The sequence below is a fragment of the Sorex fumeus genome, unplaced genomic scaffold (genome assembly GCF_029834395.1).
Source record: "Sorex fumeus unplaced genomic scaffold, SorFum_2.1 ptg000131l, whole genome shotgun sequence".
Classification (NCBI taxonomy): domain Eukaryota; kingdom Metazoa; phylum Chordata; class Mammalia; order Eulipotyphla; family Soricidae; genus Sorex; species Sorex fumeus.
In genome coordinates, this window is record NW_026606188.1 from 36,271,107 (window position 1) to 36,296,356 (window position 25,250).

General features: G+C 37.3%; 1 non-coding gene and 1 pseudogene across 1 annotated transcript; both read right to left on the reverse strand.

The window, feature by feature from the left end:
- Nucleotides 1–4,357: 4,357 nt before the first annotated feature.
- On the reverse strand, nt 4,358–4,464 carry LOC130015840 (U6 spliceosomal RNA). Its single transcript, XR_008791161.1, has one exon. It is a non-coding gene; the product is annotated as a U6 spliceosomal RNA (small nuclear RNA).
- A 17,681-nt stretch (nt 4,465–22,145) lies between these two features.
- Nucleotides 22,146–23,453, reverse strand: LOC130046215 (spermine synthase-like; annotated as a pseudogene).
- Between the last annotated feature and the right edge of the window lie 1,797 nt (nt 23,454–25,250).

A 25,250-nucleotide genomic window follows, 5' to 3' on the forward strand; every position in this document is an offset into this window, starting at 1 on the left:
ATCCCATGGGATGTCAAAAGACCGTGTGGCCGCCCACCTACCAGATGGTCAGACTTCTTCATCAAGATCATGAACGATCGGTTTGAGGCTCTTCATGTTCCCAGAGCGAACAGATGCCATTGGGCTACGCTGGCACGCGACAGGGACGAATGGAGACGTTACTGGCGCCCACTCGAGCAAATCGACGACTAATGGGAAGTTAAGTGATTTTTCTTAGTGATCCCTTCTCTATTCTGGCTGCCTTCTCCCCTTTGCTGATGAGGCAGGCTTCCAGCTATGGAGCAATATATCTGTCCCATGTATCCTTAAGTGTCAGCCTCAAGTTAGGTTATTTTATATTCCACAAATGAGTGCATTCCTTCTATGTCTGTCCCTCTCTTTCTGACTCATTTCATTTAGCATGATACTCTCCTTGTCTATCCATGTATAAGCAAAGTTCATGACTTCATCTCTCCTGACAGCTGCACAGTAGCCCATTGTGTAGATGTAACAAAGTTTCTTTAACCAATCATCTGTTCTAGGACACTTGCATTGTTTCCAGACTTTAGCTATTATGAACAGTGCTGCAATGAAAATATAGGTACAGATATCATTTCTACTGTACTTTTTTGAATCCTCGGGATATATTCCCAGAAGTGGTATTGCGGGGTCATATGGAAGCTCAAGTTCTAGTTTTTGAAGGACTGTCCATATTGTTTTCCAGAAAGGCGGGACTATTGGGCATTCCCACCAACAGTGAAAGAATGTCCCTTTTCCCCCACATCCACGCCTGCACTGGTTGCTTTTGTTCTTACAAATGTGTTCCAGTCTCTGTGGTGTGAGATGATATCTCATTGTTGTTTTGATTTGTATCTCCCTGATGGCTGGCAATGTGTAGCATTTTTTCATGTGCCTTTTGGCCATTTGTATTTCTTTTTTGAGAAAACTTTTGTTCATTTCTTCTCCCCATTTTTTGATGGGGTTAGAGGTTTTTTCTTGTACAATTCTACTAGTATCTTGTATATCCTGGATATTAATTCCTTATCAGATCGATATTGGGTAAATATTCTTTCCCATTCTGTGGGCTCTTTCTGTATTTTGGTCACTGTTTCTTTTGAAGTGTAGAAGCTTCTTAGTATGATGTGGTCCCATTTGTTTATGTTTGCTTCCACTTTATGGTCAGTGCTGTTTCATCCTTAAAGATGCTTTTAGCTTTAATGTCATGGAGAGTTATGCCTACATTTTCCTCTGTGTACCTTATGGATTCATGTCTGATATTGAAATAGTACCTCAAAAGATCAAGTACTTCAGAATCAGCTTAACCAAAGAAGTTAAGGACCTATACAAGGAAAATTACAAAATACTACTTCAAGAAATAAAAGAGGACACTAAATAAAATACATATCCCCTGCTCATGGTTAGGAAGAATTAACATTATCAAAATGGCAATACTGCCCAAAGCACTATACAAATTCAATGCAGTCCCTATCAGGATACCCATGACATTTTTCAAAGAAATAGACAAAACACTCCTGAATTAATTGGAATAATAAACCCCCACAAATAGCTAAAAAAAACCCTTGCAAAAAAGAAGATAGGTGGCATCACCCTCCCCAACTTCAAACTGTACTACAAAGCAGTAGTAATTAAGACAGCATGGTACTAGGCTAGAAACATACCTGCAGACCAATGGAACAGAGTTGAATATTCTGTCACTGACCCCCAAATATATGACCACTTAATCTTTGACAAAGGAGCAAGAAATGTAAAGTATAACAAGGAAAGTCTTTTCAACTAGTGGTGCTGGGAAAACTGGATAGCTACCTGCAAAAAAAAACAATGAATTCTGACATTCAGCATTGAATAATTGATTTAGCTTCTAGTTTATCTTCTATTAGAGTTATGACTAGTGGAGTTGAAACTTTATATATATGAGATCCAATTTTTAATAAAGACGCAGAGATAGACTAGTTCTTGGACAAATTGGAGTTAAATTTCAGTCACCAGTTAAGGTAGATTATCAACAGCTGAGTTTGGTTAGAAATGACAGTTACCCTTTAAAAGTTTGGATCTCTCAATGTCTCCCATACAACTCTTGGACCAGAGAGATAATACAGGGTTTAAGGTGCTCACCTTGTATGCAGTATATCCTTGTACAATCCCGTACACAGCATATGGTCCCTCAAGTACTAATGGAGTTACCTCTGAACATATAACCATAAAAAATTCTTCTTTTTTTGGCTTTTTTGGTCACACCTGGTGATACACAGGGGTTATTCCTGGTTCTGCACTCAGGGATTACTCCTGGCGTGCTCAGGGGACCATATGGCATGCTGGGAATCAAACCCTGGTCAGCCGCGTGCAAGGCAAACGCCCTACCAGCTGTGCTATTGCTCCAGGCCCCTAGCCAGAAAATATTCTTGAGCAAAGCTATTGCTCCAATCCCACTCTCCTCCTAAAAAGTCTTCCACAAAATTCTGTATTTTTTATAGTTTTATTGCAAGGTTTGACATCCAATAAAGAAATTGGGATCCTTAGAGATGCTTTTAGCTTCAATGTCGTGGAGAGTTCTGTCTACATTTTCCTCTATGTATCTTATGGATCTCATATATATAAAGTTTCAACTCCACTAGTCATAACTCTAATAGAAGATAAACTAGAAGCTAAATCAATTATTCAATGCTGAATGTCATCATCAATGTTGTAAAAGCCAACAGAATGAGTCCATACTAACAAGCACTATTTAAATAATAAAAGATGTAAAGAGAGATCAAAGAGACATTACAGGAAGTAAAGTGCATGGTCACATGTAATTATATAATAATGTAATCACATTACAATTTTGGATATCACTCTGTTACCGGATCATAACCAGGTGCAGTCCTGGAGACATGATTCCACCCCAGCCACCAGTGCCAGGTGTATTCATAGAGGTTGTTGTCTTAGTATTGTTTTATTGCCCTGGTAACCCTTAGCACTGAATAGCACTGTATTCTGAGGCATTCACAGTCAAGACCCTGTTTGCTAAGAATAGCAGAGTGGGGCACCCTACTTCTTCTGAACCCTGCTATGGAGAGAATCCCCGCCCCCGCAAACATACACACACACTTCCTACAAAGAATATCAAGTAGTATCTCACTGAACTGAGTTTTCTTCATCGGGTTATCCATTACTCCCCCCTTCCTAATAATTCATAATCTTGGGAAAGGAGGAAGCACACTGAAATTCCAAGAGTTCTAAATTTGATTTTATCAAAACGGAGGTATTAAGCAGAAAATGCTGGTGAGTAAACTTTGTGATGTTATGCATTCCATCAAATATATCAGCATATTAGCATGCAGCTAGAATTGGCAAGACAAAAATATTATCTGAGGAACAATAATCTTTTCTCTAAAATCAGACACAAATGTGTAAGTGTGGACAGGTCAGTTTGACAACAAACTTGTCATCTACAAAAATCATCTACATTTTGTACCACTTATTTTGAAAAGGGAGACTCAAAGCTGAAACTATTCTGTAACCAACATAGATCAATAAATAAGCTTGTATCATCCTAGAGGAGATTGCATGGTCTCAAACAATATCTTCTCTAGAAGAACAGGAAAAGAAACATCTCATTAGCTGTGATCCATTGTTATTAGCTCTCTTATTTTTGCTTGCTCTAGCCGAAACTGTCTTCTGTGAACCACATCCTACTTGGTGTTACTGTTGTGTTATCTTTCTGTCATGTTTGCGGTTTGTTTCCCTTCCAACCCATACAGTGCCTTCTCTGTAATAAATATCTGAACCTCTGAACCCTGAGCCACGTGTGAGGGTATCATTCTTACTTTAGACCGTTACATACTATCCTAGTCTATAATTGGGGGATTTGTATCAGATTCCTGTTTCTCCACTTTTCTTATGTGAGCAATTTAATGATTTTGTATTTCTTAATTTCCTAATCCCCACAAACTATCTTCTTGTGTGGAAGTTTGGATAATTGAAGGATAATAGTGCATCTCAATTATTTTCAGTTATGACCATTCGACCTTCAAAATTTCTTACCTAGTTCACGTATATGCCACAGGAAAAAAAACAGCAAAGCTTCCTCTCTCAGAAGAATTATCTTACTTCTGAGTGATTTTTCTTAATACCCTGATCTATTGTTTCAGAAGTTTTGAAAAGTTCAAGTGAAACTTTTAAAAAGTTTATTATTTGATTTATTTGAAAATTTTCAAAAAATGATATAAATTTAAATAAAAGGACCATGTACACTTGGGATAATTTGTTATCCAAAGGAAGAAAGAGACATTGAGAAGACTCTCTGTTAACACAGTTCATTGACAAAGAAGATATCTTTGTTGATCTATTTTATTTTTTAATTTTTTTAATTTTTATTAAAAATATGGAACGATTCACGAACTTGCGTGTCATCCTTGCGCAGGGACCATGCTAATCTTCTCTGTATCGTTCCAATTTTATTATATGTGCTGCCGAGGCAAGCACTGTTGATCTATTTTAAATAACTTGCACATTCATCAATAAGTTTCTTGTTATGGGTCTTTACTGTAATTAAACCAGCTTCTTTCATATGTTTTGTCCTTTGACCATAATAAGAGGTTGAACAAGTGCTATATGAAAGTAGTACTGTAGCACTGTCTTCCCATTGTTTATTGATTTGCTCGAGTAGGCAGCAGTAATGTCTCCATTGTGAGACTTGTTACTGTTTTTGGCATACTGAATACGTCACAGGTAGCTTGCCAGGCTTTGCCCTGTGGGCGGGATACTCTCAGTAGTTTGCCAGGCTCTCCATCTTCAAGAGGGGCAGAGGAATCAAAACCGGGTCATGCTGGGTTGGCCACATGCAAGGCAAACACCCAACCCACTGTACTATCGCTCCAGCCCACTATATAAAGTAAACTTGGAAAATAGAAAGTAAAGTTTTATAAAGAAAATGTTGGGGCTGGAGCAATAGCAAAGCAGACAAAGCATTTGCCTTGCATGCGACTGACCTGGGTTTGATTCCCAGCATCTCATATGGTTCTCCAAGCACTGCCAAGGGTAATTCCTGAGTGCAGAGCCAGGGGGAACGCCTGTGTATCAGCGGGTGTGACTCAAAATCTCTAAAAAAAAAAAAAAGAAAGAAAGAAAATTCTCTTACCAGAGATGGTGAAAATATACTGTAAAGACAAAAATAGCAAAATGCATATCAACTTTTAAAACTATAAGAAATCTATGTATGCATATTTTATATAATAGAGAGGACTAAAAGTGCAATATAAATACTACTAGAATTGAAGTTAGTGGAATTTCTTACATAGCTCAGCTGTTAATTCATTCTATAGCCATGGGAAAATACTATTCCCTCTGTGATCATTTCTCATTCCCTAAAATCAAGATGCTGGTGGATTAAAAGCCAAATGCAATTACAATGCATGCCAAGAAATTATCACAGATATGTGACACTGGAAAGACAGAGGCTTTCCTTCTAACCTCTCTTAATTGACACATTGAAAAATATAAAAATTAATTAAAATACTATCTTTTGTGAACTATGCAATACTATGGTATATCACCCCTTTTATAATTTTTGAGGATTCTGCAAATGCACAATACCTGTTCACTAAATTCAAAACCAAACAGAAAAACAACCAATGAATCAAACAAATAAACTTACAATCTTATTCTTTTCTTCATCCTATAGAAATTGTGGGAATTGTTAGGTGAACTTTATTTCTCAGTCTTTTTTACATCTAAGTGGAAAATGGAGGTCACCACCAAAAGGATGCAAATAAAATTTAGGTATTATAATTCTAGACCATGGAATTGTATAGTTCCAAGACTATGAAATGTATATGCCATATATATCCCTTTATTTCTCTGTCACTCCACAGATTATTTCAATGTGTTAAGGGATAAAGTAATGTAAAAGTCACAAGGTGAAAGAACAATGAGTTCTCAGATTTCCTCTACTGAATTCCAACAGTTCAGTGAGTTCACACTGCAGTAGAAGAGAAATAAAATTACTTCGAGTTAGGACACTGAATATTTGAATACTTAAATAAAGACTAGTCCAGATCTAATAAAAATATAAAAAGTGAAGGATAGTACAAGGGCTAAAGTATTTGCCTTGCAGCTGCTGAGCCCAGTTTGATCCCTGGCACCTCATATGATACCTCAAACCATACCAGGAGGGATTCCTGATAGGCATATCCCTGGGCACTTCTGGCGGAAACCCAAAACAAAACAAGACCAATGAAGGATAAGTACATTTTTTAAAAGTTCATATATCAAAGTGTGCTAATAATTTCCCCAAGACACTTGTGGCTTAGAACCCATGATGGTCCAGATCTTGAACATAAGAACACACCTGTTCACTCTTTTTTTCTGAAATATGTTTAATTCTATTAACTTTGGTATTGTGGCCTATTTTATTGTTTGAACTTTCTTAATAATTAGATGAATATAAAACAGAATGTTATCATCAAATATTAACTTGTATAAACACATGGGACACATATGTAAAGGAGGAACTCACTAATAACATATGTACATTGCTATTATTAAATGCATAGTCTCCTTTGTCATATTTATCCTACTTAAGTGAAGCTGTAAATGTGTCTTTATGTGAAATTCAGAACATTGAGAAGTATTCTTAAGCCCAAAGACAGGATTTTACTGTGAGAACAATTCAGCCACTGTCTGCAAATTTTTGACCTATAAGTATTATTGATTCTCAAGCCTATATAAATTACATTACATAAATACATTACCCAGTAAAAATTACTCAGTAAAAATACTTGAAAATTCCAATGGAAGCTTTCTATTAATTTTTAAATCAGTTTTCCCTTTGCCCTGTTAATTAGAATCTATGTATAGGCCACATTGAAATATATGTTTATAAATTTCTTTAGATGATTTTCATGTTACTAGTCTTAGAATGAACCCATGGGCTAACATAAGTAATTTTTGTTTTACATCAATATGATTTCATACTAAAATGTTAGTTTTCAGGTGTTGAAGAGATGCCTTAAGACCCTAAGCATACAATTTTCATTCATGGGGCCCAGGCTCAATCCCCATGCAGCACAGGTCCCTAAGTACATTAGGTACGACCTCTAAATACTAGATGATAAATGTCCCTGAGTGCCAAATATGTGACTCAATACTCAAAAAATTATATTTATAATATATATAATAAATTATATAATATATAATAATATATAAAGATAACTTATAATTTTAGAATCCATAAAGTAGATAATTTTTGTAATTTTTCAAAACTAATTTGGCCATTTTTTGAGAATTTATAGATTTTTTTACATTGTCAACATATATTTTTATATATTTTTTATTTATTTGTTCAATCACCGTGAGAACAGTAACAAAGCCTTTCAGTTCAAGTCTTGGTCGGTCATACAATGATCCCTTCACCAGTGCACATTTTCCACCACCAAGAACCTCAGTATACCCCCCATTCCTCCCAACCCCCACCTGTGTGGCAGATTTTCACTTTACACTCTCTCTCTCTCTCTCTCTCTCTCTCTCTCTCTCTCTCTCTCTCCACTTATCACATTCAATATTATGACTAAAGACCCACCACTGTTATTTGGAATTTCCCCCAACATCATTCAGACCTGCCACAAAGACATCATTAGAAAATTTGTTTTCTAATGTTGATTATGGAGAGCATATAAAAATGTTGTGTGGCCACATTAGCAGCCACTCGAATTTGGATTTCTAATATTTTAGTAATAAACCTAGAGTTATTACTGCCAGAAACCCCTGGGTTCCAAGATTGGTATGTGTGCCTCTGGGTTCATTGTTGGTCAGAAGCCAGAGGAGGCATTTGAGGGTGGCAACCCGGAACATTATCATGGTGGGGAATAGGGCTGATTCCACCCCCCATCTCATGAAGCCCCGCATGCCTCGTCAATGCAGTCACATACCTGGTTATTCATTAGGCTCTAAAAGATGCAAGCCACCATGTTGCTGCCTCAGAGTGGGACAGGTGGAGGGACAGACACCCTTCCCCTCCCAGGGCGGCATAGCACCATAGTTTAATACACAGTCCAGATGCATTTCGGTTGGGCATTATCTTTTGCTCAGATTTTCCCACCACCATCCAAGCCTGGTTTTCAGGGAGAAATGCTGATGATTTACTTTCCATTGATCACTTTGCATATCAGGAAATGTACCTGCATGCAAGAGCTGTGCTTGTAGATGCTCATGGTCATGGGGATTCCATATGGAGAAGGCAGGGAGATAGCACCTACCCCATCTGTGACATCACTCCCGGTGATATTGGCTGTTTGGGGCCCGGAGTATTCTCCAGGAGCTGTGGGGCCCTCCAGCTGGTTTTCTTTGCTGCTCTGTGTTGTAAGATAGCGCTGGGGGGGAGAGTTGTGGGCATGACTTCCAGAATCAGAAGTTGCTTGGTAGCTGGGGCGGCCCCATTGCAGTTCAGAAAAAATTGTCCTGGTACCCGCATGCCAGAGCCATGCTTGTAGAAGCTCATGGTCACCGGGATTCCATCTCAAGAAGGCGCTCAACATATTTTTAACTTTCTAACTTTCAGGGTCTTGGTATTTATTTGAAGAGATAATTTTTAGATATACTTAAAATTTTCATGTTATATTCAAGATAATATATAAAATTAATGGAAAGGGGAACATGGACATAGTATGGGTAAATTGCTTGCCTTCCAAACAGTTTATTTGAAACTGATGTCCAGAACCCTAAACCCCACCAGGTATACTCATTGAGTACAAAGACTGTAAGCCCTGAGTAGTTGCCAGTGTGTCTCCTAAAAACAACAAAATATAATAAATCTTCAGACCAGATGAATAGTGCAATGTGTAGGTGGCTTGCCTTGCATGTGTGTGAACTGTGTTGAATCCTGGGCACCACAGAGAGAACCCCAAGCTCCACCTGGAGTGGTCCCTGAGTGCATGCCATATTTGTCAGATATGGTCCCCGAAACAAATATATATATACATAATAAGTATTGGTGGATAAATATTACCTGAATTAACTAGAAGCCATTTTCCCTTCCTTCCTGTTGCTATATTTATATTGACAGCTGAAGAGAAGCTACTCTTTACCATTCATTTTTCATCAGACACTCTACTTTTCAAATTCTACTTTTCTATCAGGGAAATTTGTCACTCATTTGGAATAAGTCACTGTAAACTTTCTCTTACTCAGTTGTCACTGGCTAGAATTTGTTTTGTTTGTTTTAAAAGAAGAAAAAGAATGAAACTGTTATTTTAGGGTCTCATTTAGACTTATGACTTTTTCTGAAATTATCTTTTCTTAAGTGATGTAGGATGACATTCCTTTTTCTTTTCTCCCTTGCCACAAGAAGCGTAGGTTTATCAGGTTAAACCCATCACACTGCTCCTGAGTCACTCCCATTTCAATAACCACTCCTTTATGCTCTCTTCCCCAACCAGTTAATCAGCTTTTCCCTCTAATCAGACTCTGTTAATTTGTAAGGTCAGATCCTTCTAGGACACTGAACTTGTATTGTAATATTGCCGTTCTCCTCTCCTTATGTCTTATGAATGACTTACTTTAAAGCAATGTTCATTTTGTATAGATACAGGGAGACCGTTAATATTATGCTTTGTAACTTAGGATTTAATTGGCTTTGAATATTATTCACTCTCAGGCATATGCTTTCTCGACTTAAGCCTCAGTTGCCCTTGATTCCTAACACCCCAAAAGCAGGGTCCCGATGAGGAACTGAATGGACCCAGGGTAAGCGGTGAGCTATCCTGGCATCGAAATGGGCAAGGCCAAAGTGCCACGATTCTTAACTAAAGTTAAGACCTTGATTATAGACAAATGTTGTCATGATCCAAAAGTAACGACGAGACTAGGACCCTGCTAGGGATAGGAAAGACTATTTGGCCTGAGCACTGTAGTCTGAGATCGAGATGGCCCTAGGAGGGCAATTCTATAAGCTTAAGGTATTTCTTACTGTATCCATTTAAAATTATTTATATTATGTATGCTTATATGTTTGTTGGACAAGGAGAGGAGAAACATACCCAGGAGATTCCACTCTAGGTTGAGTCATCCTGCTGAGAGAGTATATGTCCTAGAAGCAGTGGCTTTCCCCGAGGGGAAGAACTTTACCCCTATTGATTGTGACCACACCTATGTGTAAGCCCCAATTCCTCATGCTTTGGGATTTAACTAGACTGTAAGAATGGGCTGAGGAATCAGGATCCAGACTCCAGAAGGAGAAGGAGAAAGGGCATCCAGATTCCAGAGCGAGAAGGAGAATGAAGTAGCATGGGGGAGGAAGAAGCAGGAGGAGAATCAGAGGAGATTGGGATGGAATAAACTGCAACTAAGACCTACCATCCTGGCCCTTATTTCCTTCCTTTACCTGACCATCATCATCGACCTCCCCAGGGTGGGGGAACCAGCATAGGACTACCGAATGCAGGCAGTGGGAGAGATAGATTGCTGCTGTGGTCTCTTTTTGAGTTTACACACTTAGGCATGATTCATTTTAGATTTTGGCCTAATTGTTTCCTATTAGGGGCTGGAGCGATAGCACAGCGATAGGGCGTTTGCCTCGCATGCGGCCGACCTGAACTGACCCAGGTTCAATTCCTCTGCCCCTCTCGGAGAACGCGGCAAGCTACTGAGAGTATCTCGCAAAGGCTGGCAAGCTACCCGTGAAGTATTTGATATGCCAAACACAATAACAACGAGTCTCACAATGGAGACGTTACTGAGCCCGCTTGAGTAAATCGATGAACAATGGGAAGACAGTGACAGTGGACAGTGACAGTGTTTCCTATTAAAAATCACTACTTATGCTACCTAATAATTTATCAGATCATATTTTTAAAAAATTCAGTTATTATCTGTCCTTTACTTATGGAGCAGTGGCCCTTTACTGCCCTGTCCACAACTGTATTCTTTAAACCTATCAGGTCAGTCACATTAAAGAAAAAAAATCACTCAACATATGTTTTCTGAAATTAAATGAATTAGGTAAATCTTTATTTCCAAGCTGATGGTAAGAGAGTCTGTGAGGGAGGATCTTTGACATTTGTTATGTTGATGAACAAAATAAGAAAGTAGCTCTAAAGAACTCTATAATCCAAAGAAAACTAATGGATATTGTTGGAAAGACAAATATTTTTTAAAGGAATAACATTTCCTTAAAGGAATAATAGATGATTTGGCTGGAGCGATAACACAGCCGGTAGGGCCTTTGCCTTGCATGTGGCTGACCCGGGTTCAATTCCTCCACCCCTCTTGGAGACGCGGCAAGCTACTGAGAGTATCTCGCCCGCACGGCAGAGCCTGGCAAGCTACCCGTGATGTATTCGATATGCCAAACACAGTAACAACAAAGTCTCCAATGGAGACGTTACTGACTGGGCCCGCTCGATCAAATCGATGAACAGCAGGAGGACAGTGACAGTGACAGTGACAGCATATTAATTCTATAATCAATATGCCAGCATATTGTGCCTATATTCAACAAGCATGAGGAGCTTCAAATACCCTACAGGTATGGAGGTAGTTGGCTCATGGAGGTAGTTTGATCTATTGAAGGAAGGATCCTGATCCTGAAATCCGTCATCAATCATTAACATACTGAAGATACTGTTGAGGATGGGACAAATTCTACAGGAGAGATCAGTGAGTTATGGTCGCAGAGGTCAATTCTACCTGATTTTCTAGACCTAAAATTTCTATCTGTTGGGTTCACATAAACATATTTGGTTTAGTTTCAATAAATGTACCATGAGCCATACTGGAGGAAATATAGCATGGAATATTACATCCCTGATTACATCCCTGAGGTGGTACCAAATACTCCATAGGTAATTCCAGATTTATGTTAGTTTTTTTTTCTGTTTTTAAATGCAATAATTTATAGTGATCATATACTTGTTGTGTTATATATAAAGTCCAAAGTAATGTTGTTGCAAATAATATGTCATATGGGAAAAGCTCACGACCATCTGCAATCGGTGTAATAGTGATAGAAAGAAAAGGGGAACAACAAAGGCAAGATAAGAATATGACCCTAAATAAAGGGGGTGGAAAGTCACAAGCAAGTTATATATGGTTCCTTGGTGACCTAGACCCATCTTGACGATCTACAGGATCCAACACCCAAAAATAATTATCTCAGCACCTTATCTCCTTACTTTTTTATGGTGCACATTCTGGGGACACAATGAAGACATGCTCACCTCCACCTTCATTTAAAAGGTTTAAAAGGGGGAAAGTTCCTGATTTTCCCTGGAATATTTTAGGCAATTCCCTCTAATCCTGAATCTTACCAACAACTCGTTTTTTCTTCATATCTGTTCCTTTAGTAAAATCTTTTCTAAGTTTGATCATTCAATCCCTGGTGTCTTGCTTTCAATTTGGCTTTTTGAAGACCAAAACCTGAGTGCCATAACAATTCCAGTAAAAATAAATTGCTGATGCTTAGGGTGGAAAGGTTGTGATGAACTAACTTCTGTTGAAAGTCTCTTTGAAGGAGAGTGTTAAACCAATACTTAACCCTGGTGATGGATCAATTAATAGTTTCCAATTTGTTACTTGGTGTGTGAAATTCCTAAACAAATCACATAAATATTCCCTATCTTAAGTTATTTTATGTATTTGGAGGAAAATTAATTAGGCAATAAAAACATGGAAATGCGGTAGTTAATTTTGTCAACCTAATTGACCACTGGTGCTCAGAAAAAACATTATTTCTGGATGTATCTCTGTGGATATCTCCAGATAAGATTAGCATTTGAATAAGTGAACTCAGACTGCCCTCTCCAAAATAAATGGGTAGAAAAGGCTTGAATAGGAAACAAAACACAATAAAAGATAATTTCACACAAATTAATTTTCCTTGGAAAGAATTTAGGGCCTCCAAAGAGTCTATCTATAAGTGTCTAGCTATGATAGATAAATGGATAAAATAAATGTGCTATATATACACACAGTGAACTGCTGCTCAACTATTAAATTAAATCTTCTTATTTGAAAATTTGAATGGAACTGGGTGTGGAGGTCATTATGCAAGAAATATATTTAAAGGAGAATGATAAATACCAGAGGGTAGCACTCTTATGTGATATATAACAATACTAAGCAGTGGATATACAATACCCAATGAACACAGAGGCTTAGATCCTGACCACTTAATAGTTTAACAAGGTTAAACAAGTGAATTAAAAGGGCTCAATAGACTGGAAGAGGATTAACTGTATTTTGGTGGTAGGTATAATGTAGAAAATTACACTTCTAATGCATAAATCTTGTACAATCCTATAAAACAATGTTGATTAAATATTGTTTAGACTATAAAGAATACTGGATATAGTATGGCAGTAGACCTGGATTTGACCTTGGCACAGAAAACTTCTGGAACTGATAAAAATGATCTTACCTTTGGGCTGGAGCAGCACTACAGTGGGTAGGGCATTTGCCTTGCATGCAGTTTACCTGGGTTTGATTCCTGGCATCCTATATGGCTCCCTGGAGCAACACCAGGAATGACCCCTAAGAGCAGAGCCAGGAGTAAACCCTGAACGACATTGGGTGTAGGCCTATAAATTAAAAAATATATATACAGCAAAAATCTTGCCTATGGTGATATTTTTATGAATATACATTTCTCAAGACTTATGAAATTATATATTTTAACTGCATAAAATTATGAATGTAACAGTATAAATCAGGTCAATATGATGAATTTCTACCTTTGTTAGTAAAAAACATAAGACACTAGTTGTGTGTATATTGCAAAACGTTTTCAGCTTTTCAAAGTACAAAATTTTAAAAAACTGTTGGCTAATTTTTTTTCTTTCTGTTTCTCTGCTAGACATGTAATATGCAAAAATACATTTCTATAAATTGGAACACATCTTAAAAATTTACTCAATCTTAATATGTATTAGAAAATTTTGCTGATAGATGCACTTTTAACATAGAAGATTCAAGAACTGTCAACTTTTTAGAAATGAAAAGAACAAGATCACCATGCATGTTGCAAATTCAAAAATATTGTGTATTGAAAAGTAAAAGTTAATCAACAGTAATATGTTTGTATCACAATATTAAACTATTTGTTGATAAAGTTATGAGATAATTAGCATATATGTGATAGTATAAATGGTAAAATAGAAACACTTAAAATGAATATCCTTAAAAATGTATTCATCATTTTTTGTGCAAGCCATAAAAATTCTAATATTCCATTTAGTTGTTTTACTAGGAATGATTAATATGAGGAAGTTATCAATAATACAGTCAAAATGCAAATGAAAAGCACTGACACACCTTTTTAAATAATAAAAAAATTAGGAGTTGGAGAGATAGTATAGGGAGTAGGGTGCTTGCCTTATGCATGGTTGACTGTGTTCAATCCTGGCATACTATATAGTTCCCTAAGCACCACCAGCAATGGACCTAGAGCTCAGAGTCAGGAATAAGTCCTGAGCACTTGGGTATGGACCAGAAAACAAAATCTACAATTTTATATAACTTAATTGCTTAACAATGTAAGAAGGATTTTGATGAGAAAAAAAGTCTTTATAATAAAGAGCTTCAATTACATGACAGTCTCAACTAATGTAAAGAAATTGCGTATTTATTTACCCATATTTATTTCATTTTATTTGTCTCCCATGACAGTAAACCATTTCAAGTTACAAACTAAAGTATACATAGCAAAATCATGAAAACTATGCTATATGCTCCATATTTAAGTAGTTTGAATAACTTTATAAAGTAAAATTTGTCTTTAGTTTTCCTATTATGTTCACATTCTACTTTTTCTCCTCTAACTTCTGTACTATCCCAAAGGAGGTAACCAATAGAATTTGTTTATACAAATATTCACTAAATTATATAAGATAGCATTGGGATATTGCCCACTATCAGTATTATTTTCCTTACAGTTTACTTTGTATGAGTAAAAGTCATTTATTTCTCAAATCGTCCCTATTTTTACTGAAATATATGTGAATTTTTACAAAGATATGTTATGAAGATATTTATTCCTATTTTTCTGTTTAATGGTATGACTGACATACAATGCTATGGTAACATAGTAGCACACAAACCTGCACAGAATTTTTTTTTTTTTTTGCTTTTTGGGTCACACCCGGCGATGCTCAGGGGTTACTCCTGGCTCATGCACTGAGGAATCACTCCTAGCGGTGCTCGGGGGACCATATGGGATGCTGGGAATCGAACCTGTGTGGGCCATGTTGGCTGCGTGCAAGGCAAATGCCCTACCTGCTGTGCTATTGCTCCAGCCCTGACCTGCACACAATTTAAAGAAAATTAAATAGCTTAAATTTAAAAACAATGTAATTATGAGTTTTTTTAAAAACAAGACAAAGTTGTAGTTGTAGTTATGAGTTGATCATAATTTAAATTGTGCTTCTGAATTGCACAAGTAACATTGTTTCTCTCCTTTAATCAGACTATAAGTTTTTGTCATTTAAATATTCCTTCTTTATGTACCATCCTCCCAATTTCCATCCAATCTAAAATATTTATTTCCTAAATTCTTGCCTACTGGAATGTTTTGAGCCAGTGGATTCTCTCACACTCCACAGGCTTTCCCAGGGTTTAAGAAAGCACAAACTGTAAATAACATTTACATTTAGGAACTCCAACAAACATCTGTAAAAAACCTAGTATATTTACATTGGTACAGTGGTATAGTATGAGAATTCTGAGATAAGATACAAAATAAATTGAAGACAATTCACAAAATTAAGTTCAAAACCATTTTAAATAAAATGCAAATGCTTTGAAAATGTAAAAATGCATGGATAGTAACATCATAGAACACAGAGATATAGATGAGAATGGGAAAAATTAATATACATTTTTTAAGAACTGAATTTTGAAAGGTGAATTTTATTATTGAATAATCAATATAATGGGCAAATGAAAAATAATGAATAAAAATATCCTCCCTGGGAGCATGAAAATGTGCTTAAAGAGATACAATTATTCGATATGGTTTATACATAATTTCAAGATGCCTGACAGAAGTGGATGAAGTTAAAGGGAGAAGAATAGATTAGCTCATAGAGGTATGTACATATTATAAAAATAATTTTCTATCTCAAGAGAAAGTAGGACAAGATTAAACAATTTTAATTAAGAGGACTATATAACCTGCATTATGGTTAGGTCATATTGACAATGGTATATTTTAATTTGAGGTAGGGGAAGATGAGGAAATTATGAATAAAAGGCTAAATATATTTATGTATATATATGTTACACCCACCAACTGCCGTGTAACTCCAACAACGGCCAGGATCCAGAGATTATCACACTCAGCTCCTGGGAGAGAACAAGGCAGAGTCTCCTACCCTATGCCTGACTGTCTCCACGAGGGCCCAACAGCTGAAGACCACCGGGGCCCAGCCAAGGCCATGCTGGGACCACTCTCCACACACTTGCATGAGCCTCACGCATAAAAGAACTGGCAGAGGAACCCAGGTGTGTAGGACCCAGGACTGAGATCTCCAAGCCTGCACGGTTTGGGACTGGACCTGCCAGTAACTAGACAGTTACACCCACCAACTGCCGTGTAACTCCAATAACGGCCAGGATCCAGAGATTATCACACTCAGCTCCTGGAAGCGCGCGGCCGCATTTGCGGCCGTGCAACATCTTACCATCTCATTCCTAATTTGGTCAAACTGGCAGGCTACCAAATGTAACCTGCCCACACGGCAGAGTCTGGCAAACTCCCTGTGGTATACCCAATATGCCAAATACCAGTAACAATGATGGGTCTCATTCTCCTAACCCTGAAAAAGCCTTGAATATGGCACTTTTAAAAAAAATCTCAGGGCTATTACGAAGAAGACATTACTGGCACCTGCTCGAGGCAATCGACGAACAACAGGGTGGTCGTGATCGTGATATATATTGCTTTGGGGGTCACACCAGGTGATGCACATTGGTTACTCCTGCCTTTGTACTCAGTAATTACCCCTGGCAGTGCTCGGGGGACCATATTGCATGCTGGAAATCAAACCTGGGTCAGCCTTGTTCAAGGCAAATGCCCTACCCGCTGTACTATCACTCCAGTCCCAAGTATCTGCTTGGGAAGACCAGATGGCCATGCATTACCGGACCTGAGCATAACTGTGCACAAACACACACACACACACACAAAAGTTAAATATATTATGGTAAATACCATTGTTACATGGTGAGTACACTTACTAAATTTATATTATTTTGTCAACTATAAAAATTACTTATAACTTTAAACTTTTTATTTTCTATTGAATCCTAGAGAAGTAATTAAAATATTTTTTTATCAGCTTACTCATTGTTCAGTAACAAATTAATGGCTTTCAAATACGATGCAGTAAATCTTTTCCATAAATTAATTTCATGTATACAAAGAGAACATAGAAATATTTTAAATTAATGTTCTGAAATTCACTGTTCTCACACATTTTTTTTATTATAGCCTGATGTGCTAAGATTAGATATTCCCAACACCTCCAATGAGAAAGGAGGTCAAAAAATTATGAAGCTCACAAAAGTACAAAATTTCTTGTAGTAAAATAACCCAGTAGACAGATCTGAAAATATTGTTCAAATTCCTAAAATAATTTGTGTACAATCCTAGATATATTTATATAATTCTCACTTATGTTATAAACAATGACATCATACCCTGTTTTAAGAGATTCTCTGATTCTCATTTCTATCTCTGGATTGACCTAGATTTCATGATAATAAAATGCAGGTTCACCTTGCTGCTCCTTTTCCAGGGTTTTAGAGCTGTTCGTTATAGCTTGCTTACCTGTTCACATTGCATCTTCTCTCCCTATTCAGAACAGCAGATTGGAAGTGCATGTGTTACCAGAATTCTGCAGAGTCTGCCATGTAGTGAACACTATTACTTCCTGGTATTGACTTCACTATTTACTTTTTAATCTACCTCCTAGTCTCTACGACCAAGTTAAATCTTTCTGCCACAAAGAACGGGGTGTGGTGTCACATCTTCACAATCTTCATCACATGAGCTTGTAGCTATTGGATGTCTACTTTCTCAGCCTTTTTTCTAAATACCTATTTCACCTTTTTTTATTTTTATTATTTTTGTTCGTATTTTATACCTCCCACCTATTTATCAGTGTAGTGTAATACTCGATGTGCCTTGTGAGAGATCCATTATTTGGGCTCCAGTGAGTTAGGGTTGAATGAAACTACAATCCAGGATAATAGTAATCTGTCTAGCATTAAAATTTTAGGCTCCAAATGTGTTCAAGGTTAAGTCAGTGAGGATGGAGATAATACTTGTTTTATTTTTGGTCTGTAAACTAGGCACATTTCCTTTTTGCTTATTCCACAAACAAGCTTAGTATAGGTTCATCCTCTTTACTTTTATTCTATAAATTTGGCACATTTACTGATACTTATCTTCTAATTAGTGTTAAATTTTAATCATATAAAATAGTGTCACTTTTAAATAATACAGCACCTTTAAAAATGGGAAAGCTCTTGTACTTTGACTTTTTACCCCATGTGTTTAGTTAATATTTAATATAAGATTTTTTGCATAGCCAACACTCTTTGATAAAAATGAAAATTAGATGAAAGTTCAAGCACTATATATTAGGGTTCTCAATGAAAGAAAACCAGCAAGATAATGAGATGTGCATATGTGTAAGTGTCTGTGTGTTTGTGTGGGTTTGAGGTTTTTCTTTTTTCTTCTTTAATAAATTTATCTATTGAATCACTGTGAGAGCAGTTACAAAGCTATCAGGTTTAAGTCTCGGTCATACAATGACGAAACATCCCTTCATTACTGCCCATTTTGGTTACTGTGTAACTGAATAGGGAGAGAAGACGCAACTCACCTTCTCTCCACCAGAGCCCATTTCCATCTCCAAAATCCTCAGTGTACCCCCCTTCCCGCACCCTCCGCCTACCTGTGGGGCAGTTTATTTCCACAGTACTCTCTCTCTACTTTGATAACATTCAATATTTTGACACCAGAGCCACCATTATTATTTGGGATTTTACCCCAATACTCAGATATGCCAAAAAGGCAACCATAGACAATTTGTTTTCAATTATGGTTATGAATAACATATGATGTTGCGCAGAATTCCAAAATTTTAAAACTAAATCTGGAGGGATTTCTGCCAAAACCTGCTGGGTTCCGAGATTTGTTCCTAAGTCTCTGGGATCATGGACATTAAGCAGTTTGATTAAGATCCAGAGAGGCTGTTTGTGGGCAGTGACCTGGAGTCTCGTTGGGGCAGGGAGGGAAAGGGCTGACTCTACCCCCATCCTGTGAGGCTCCACGTGTCTCTTCACTGTGGGCCCAAACCTGACTGTCCAATGGTCTCTGGAGGATTATGGCCACTGAGCCACCAGGGAGAATAAGCCAAGGCACAAAACTTATTCCCACCTTGGGTGACCTGGCTCTGGTAACCTACTACAGGGACCCAACGCATTTCTACCAAAAGCCACTGGGTTCCGAGATTTGTTTCTGAGTATCTTGAATCATGTTTGATCAGGAACCAGAGAGGACTTGCCTCCAATTATACAGCTGAGCCAGAGGTGTTTTGTTGGTTCGTCTCCTACATACCTAACTTTTAGCTGTGTACATTCTTCGTAAACTTGGCCCCAAGTTGGGGGTCTGGACAAAGGCATAGGAGCAATTTGGGGATATCTAGAAGTCTGAAGGCACCATCAGGCTGCTAATGCACTCAACTCGCAGGTATAGATTGACCTGCTGGCGACACCATACCCCCTTGAGGTTTTTCTTTTAGGTAAATGGCATATACAATTTTAAAGGTTTGCTAAGCCACAATTGTGTAAGAAGAGCAGCAGGTTTACATCTCAGCTAACACTTGCAGTTGGAGTGTGTAGGCAGTTTGCTGCTAAAGTAAAATTCCTTCTTGCTAAAAAGAGGCCAGTCTCTGTTCTCTTTCTCTCTATTCTGTCTTTATCTCCATGTCTCTGCCTCTCTGTCTCTCTGCCTCTGTATGTCTCTCTCATTCGGGGGTTGAAGGATCACACCTCAGGATAAATCCTGGTAGTGCTTACGGGCTGAAATGGCAATTGGTTGCTCTCTAGGCAGGCACCTTAACCTCTGTACTATCACTTTGGCACTAGGTCTCTGCTGTCTTAAGTCTTCAACTGTTTGGAAGAATTTGCTTCCAAATTTTAAAAGGCCAATGTGTTTCATTCAGAGTAAATTCTAATCACATCAAAACAAATAAACAAATAAATTAGAATATTTCATTGAAATATCCAGAATGATATTTAATCAAATTCCTGGACACTGTGAACAAGCCAAATAGACTCACAGTAACCATCATGGGCATCATGGGCATTATAAAATGCACATTTAAAAATAAATTGAGAATACTACATAATTGCTGCTAAGGATTCTACTTTTTTTCTGTTTTATTTTTTTTTGGGGGGGGCATACCCAGTGATGCTAACGGCCTACTCCTGGCTCTGTACTCAAGAATAATTCTTGCTGGGATGACCATAAGGGCTGCTGGGATTGAACCCCTAATAAGGCTAGTGAAAGGCAAGTTTCTTACTTGCTATAGTATCTCTCTTGCCTGGTCAGGTTGTTTAATCTCAGTATCTATTAAAATATACGGTATAGCTAGTTTTTCTCCTAACTTCTAGAAATTTTCCATGGAAAGACTTTTGGTTAGTTTATATTCTACAAATGGTTTTGCTGCAATTCAACTAAATTAAACACAAGCCCTCAAGCAATATAAAATGAAGTCAGAGTTAATACCTTTTATTATTAAGAAGGGAGATGATTTCTCTCTTTTCACATAATTTTTAACAATTTTCAGAAATTCAAAATGTATTAAAATATTATTAGATATTGCCAAAATTCTTAACTCACCTAGATCTACTCCCTATAAGTGACTGAGTATAAATATTATAACAAATATAATAATCTGTGAACACAAGTTTCCCTGGTAAGATGCTTTTAAACTTTTTAAATACACAATCCCTTGCTTTTCTTTACAATGATGTGCATTATCCTTATATTTACCATAACCTGGAAATTTATAGACAAATTAAATCTACAACTTCAATTTAATGTTTTTCTAATTTTATTTATTTATGCTATAATGGAGAACATGGATTGATAGTTTCTAATATCTTACATTCTCTGTGTTCTTAAGTATAAAACTGCATATTAAGCCAGAGAATAATCTTACACTTTATTAAGCCTGAAGGTTATGATAATGACATTGGCTATTTTTTAAAAAAGTAACTGATTTGTCTGACTCTTTCTGATAATCTATATAGATGTTTTTTCGCAAATAGCTGTTTTCCAAATATATTTGGGAATGTATGTGATAAAATTATTATTTTCACATAGCTAATGCTTTTCAGTGCAAAGTCATAATAGATAATGGTTTCAACAGAATAGGTAAAAATACCACAACTGCAGTTTTCTACACAGTTACTCTGACAGTTTGGGGTTACTTTATTTATATAAGTGCTAGGATCAAGGTCACCGGATAATTTGCAGGATGCCTGGTTCAATCTGAACATTAGGTAATATGATAATAATAATTTATGCAGTTTAAATGTAATAGCTCACCTTTTGCTTTACCTGACAAATATAATAGTATATATAATACATTAAAATGTATGGGATTGATCAGTGAGAACATAATCTAACAAGGATCTTTTTTGTAATATAGCAGTAACAATCACAAATTTTGAATATTTTCCATTCCTTTTAATCTTATGTCTGCATTACTAAATTTTTTTCTCTTGTAATTTTAATTGAAGCACTGCTATTCATTTTTTAAAATCTTTCTTAAAAGCACCAAATTTTAACATCTAAGTCAATTTGGGCGGGGAGTGGGGTGGAGAGATCTGGGGAAGGGGAGGGAGAAACACCATCAAGAATTTTCCTCCAGAATAAAAACAATGATGTTCATTCCTCCGAACAACCAAATTTGAAGTCTATCAAAACAAACAAAAAGAAAAAAATAAAAAAGAAACCCACACAGAACAAAAGTAACAAAAATCACATTCTAGGGGTTCAGTGCATGAGCCGCTCTTGCGGCGCTGCCTAAGCATCCTTCAGCTGACTTTCGAAAAACAACACCCTAGCTCATCAAAATAGACATTTTTCCATGTTTTTTTAATTAAAAATAATTTTTTAAAAACCTGAAGGAATTCACAATCAATTACCTGACTCATTTTGATGGCATGTACAGCATAGGAAGGTCAGGAAGGCTATTTGCAGCACACGTGCTCTGAGGTTCCAGCTCTTCAAAGTTTAGCTTTCTTCCAGACAGTGTAAAATACACACAATTCCAAGTAAGAAGGGACACAGACGATTTCCTTTGAGAATTCCACAGGACAATATAGGCGCTGGAGCTGTTCTTCATAGAGTGACAGTGCTTCCGTCAAATTGACGCAGTGGCCCTGTGTGAACTACCTCCCATCTTGTTTCAGTACTTTCATGGAGAGGTCAAGAATCAGTCTCAGAAATTCCCACGTGGAATCTTCTTCGGGAGCCGTGGAGATGGGAACAGCCGTCAGATCATTAATCACGTAGTCAAACCCCCTCCCTTCTTTGGCGTACCTCTTCAATACTGGAATACAGTCTTCTCTGAGAACCTGAGAGCAGTCTCCTTTAAGATTGTCTAAGACATCACCACACGTTTTTCGCATGAATTTCTTACATCCATCTATCACCATTTGGTCAGTCTCTGTCATAGTGATCATCTTTGGTTTCAGTTTTGGCTATTTCACATAAGATGACCCCATCTCCACCTCCCAGGATCAGGACACCTTTGCCAGTGTAATCTTCTTTGCCACTGTCCATGGTGGCTCAGGTGTAGGCCAAATCACTCTCTGCCAAATTAACATCCCCCACTATGGATGAGGATATTCCCAAACTGCTTAAAGTGCAGAATGTTAATGTTCTGATAAGTGAGTCTTCATCATACACCACTTCATCTATGTCATACTCAACCAGGTGGCCATCAGCCGTGGGCCAGCATCTGTCAACAGCATCTGTCAATGGCACCTCCTGAACTATGGGTCATAACCGCTTCACCCGTTCAGTACAGTCCTGACTCAATTCTCTCATTCTTTCTTCTACTTTGTTCAAAAGGCCATCAATTTCTTCTTTCACGTGTCCATCACCTTTGTAGCTCTGAAGGTCCAGTAACACCAATCCATGTGGCTAAATTCTCAAATTAGCAAAGCTGCCGTTTTTGCTGATGTATGTCGCCAAGTGGCTATGGTCTTGACAGATGTGCTCTGACTCAGTCATGCCCTGCTCCTGGACAATGGACTGCAGGCCTTTCAGAATGGTCTTGCCATCAGCTTTCGTGCCGAGCATGAAGTCGAGCGTGCTGTGCTGAGGTGCTGCTGTGGCGAGGGGAAGCCCTGGGCCATGCCTGGGGGGCCAGCACGGGAGAGCGAGCGACTGCAGACTCCGGGAGACTGCAGTGGGGATGAGGTGGGAGGGACTGTGGGAGCTACCCCGGGTGCGGGGGCGAGGTCAGGAAGACCTCAAAGAGGAAGCGTGACAGCCCTGCATTACTATGTTTTTTTTTTATTTTCTTATGTTTATTTTCTATAGTTTTATTTTAATTTACTTCTCTTAGAATTTTTTTTGGAATGACCTGACTATTTTAATATTGGCAATCAAAATTATTAGAAAAAGCAAAATGTATTTCTCAGTTTTTTTCACATAGGCTGTTTGCTACAGACTATACTGATTTTGAAATATTTAATAAACTGAACTCATTTGTAATCAAATCCACATTTGAGCTTGGTCAAAATACTTAGGAATAGTATAGTTATCTGCATAGGTATTTTTCAATGTTTTGCCTCCACTGACAATAAGTAAATAAATAAATAAATGGAAATGCATCAAGCTAAAATGGTTTTACATGGTAAAGAAAAAGCGATAGCACAGTGGGTAGGGCATTTGCCTTGCATGTGTCTGACCCGACCGACCTGAGTTTGATTCCTCCGCCCCTCTCGGAGAGCCCAGCAAGCTACCGAGAGTATCTCGCCCACAGGGCAGGGCCTGGCAAGCTCCCTGTGACATATTCGATATGCCAAACACAGTAACAACAAAGTCTCCAATGGAGACGTTACTGGGCCTGCTTGAGCAAATCGATGATCAATGGGAGGGCCTTTACTTTACTTACTCGAGCAAATAAAAACCCTACTACACGTGTGAAAATTTGTTTGATAAAGAGCTATATCCAAGCTATATAAAACATACATAAATCTCATCAACAAAAACAATAAACCCATTTAAAATAGGGAGAGGAAATGAACAGACACTTGCATCTCTTCAGAGGACATATAAATTGTAAACAGGGAAAGAGGTTCATTGTCACTGATTATCAGAGATATACAATTTGAAAAATCAATAAGCCTTTATCTCACATCTGTGAGAATGGCGTATATCAAAAACACCAGAAACAACCAGTGTTGATAAGAGGGCATTGGTGAAAAGGCACATCATGTGCTGCTGCTTACATTGTTATCTAGTTCAGCTTCTGTGAAAAAGAGTAAGGAGACATTCAACAAAATAAGAATATGACTTCCATATGACCTGAAAGCATAATTCTTGACTTTTATAAAAAGAATAAAAACATTAATTTGGTAACTTATAAGCACACTTATATTCTTTGCAACATTAATTACAATTGCTAGATATGGAAATATTTCAAATGCCTAACAAGAGATGAATGAATAAAGAAGTTGCGGCATATGTACACAATGGAATGCTACACAAGTATAAAAAAAAGATGAAATCATTCCATTTAGTACTAGCTTCATGCAACTGAGGGCATCAGGTTAAATGAAAACAAGTCTGAGCTGAAGAACAAATATTGTATAACCCTATTCATTTGTAGAATGTAGAGAAAAAACCAAGGGAATAGAAAGTATCAAATGATGATAAGTCTTTGGGCTTTGTTTAAGCAACTATGATTATCACCTTTGTAGTGGTAGGGTAAGAAGAAGGAGAGGGAGAGATGGACTAGAAGAAGTAACTAGACATAGTAACAGTGGAGAGGTATCTTTGGCACTTTGGTGGTAGTGTAAGTATAGTAACTTTGTACCTTAAAACATAAACATTGACACTTTTTAAATCATGTCACCTAAACTATTAGTTAAAATGATAAAATACCTGACTTTTTTTAAACTATAGGGTTTTTTTTTTATAGTTTTCTTGACTTTAGTAACAAAACGGATAATTTGTTTAATGCATT